The sequence below is a fragment of the Peromyscus eremicus genome, unplaced genomic scaffold (assembly GCF_949786415.1).
Source record: "Peromyscus eremicus unplaced genomic scaffold, PerEre_H2_v1 PerEre#2#unplaced_703, whole genome shotgun sequence".
Classification (NCBI taxonomy): Eukaryota; Metazoa; Chordata; class Mammalia; order Rodentia; family Cricetidae; genus Peromyscus; species Peromyscus eremicus.
In genome coordinates, this window is record NW_026734939.1 from 152,168 (window position 1) to 153,522 (window position 1,355).

At 49.4% G+C, this 1,355-nt stretch overlaps 1 non-coding gene across 1 annotated transcript; it reads left to right on the plus strand.

The window, feature by feature from the left end:
- Nucleotides 1–857: 857 nt before the first annotated feature.
- Nucleotides 858–962, plus strand: Trnal-caa (transfer RNA leucine (anticodon CAA)). Its single transcript has 2 exons — nucleotides 858–895; nucleotides 917–962. It is a non-coding gene; the product is annotated as a tRNA-Leu (tRNA).
- Nucleotides 963–1,355: the final 393 nt, after the last annotated feature.

Below are 1,355 nucleotides of genomic sequence, written 5' to 3' on the forward strand. Positions count from 1 at the left end.
TTTTATGGTCTCCTGGTTATACATCATCTTTCTGTTGATGTGGATCCCAAGATGTAAATTTCCTGAACTATCTGTAGGTGATGTTTGATGGTGTTAAATGTCTGATGCATTCATTGGAGAAAGGACAAGAGGATGTGATGTCTTTTTTTTTTTTTCCAAAAGGAAATTGTTTTGATGAGATTTTCCCCAGCAGTTCTGACCCCTCTCCCTTTCATAGCCTTGTGTGGTTTTTGTTAGTGGTAGCTTGTGTGTGTGTGTGTGTGTGTGTGTGTGTGTGTGTGTGTGTGTGTGTGTGTGTGGTGTTTTTCTGGCAGGTTGAATAGCAATACTGATTATCTCCCTCATCAGCTCACCAGGGAAAGGGAAGTGTTGGGGTTACTTGGAGGAAGAAGTCGGGGGAAGAGAGGAAGGGGACGGACGACAGATGGTCTGGGAGGAAGGCACTCAGCCATCCGCCGGCCGGTCCAGGACTGTTCTGCAGGGAGGTCCTGAGCCTTCCCTTTGCAAGCTAAAGCACTCCGAGTTGTGTCGCCGCTGCTGGAGCGACCCTCACCTAACCCAGGTCGCTCAGAGGGAAGCCCGGAGCTCCCAGTCTGGTCTCCGGTTGTATCCCGATCGCTGGCTGCATTTGCCCGGAAACAAGGGTGACAGCCTGGTCCGCGGCCGCTACTCCATGCTGCCTGCATCTCCCCGTCTCTCCCCGTCTCTCCCCGCATTGTGTTTCTGGGTCTACAGGGGGCGACAGCGCGGAGCTCACTATTGGCCGCTGCAGCCAGCTGGGAGGGACATTGTGGAATGACTGCACACGTAGCAGCGCGCAGGCTTCAAGAGAAGCAGGAAGGCCAAGCTTCTCAGGTGTCAGTACAGCCTAGTGGTCTAAGGCGCCAGACTCAAGGCGATAGCTTTCCTGTGAGTATTCTGGTCTCCGAAAGGAGGTGTGGGTTCGATTCCCACTTCTGACACGTAAGGTTTTTTTCCTCTGTGTTATTTTTATTTATTTTTTTAGTATTCTTCCGCTCAGGAGCCAGTCCCTCCCTTGTAAGATTTTTTCAGCTGCTGACATTGTGGGGTCCTCCAGGGCGACAAATCGCCATGTTGCCTAGTCGCGGATTCCCTGGCATAACCCGAGAGTGTGATGTCTTTTGTCTGTGTTGAAGGTATTATCACAGCACTTGAGCTTTTAGATCTACTCATGAAAACTTGACCTAGGGACATGTTTGTTCTCTAAGCTGGATCCCTCGATGTGAACTTTTTTTTTTTTTTTTGGATCTGCAGTGTTTTTATGACCAAAAAACATGAATCCTGATCCCTTTGTAACTCAACAATACTACCTGAGTCCCACAGTTTCAAAACAC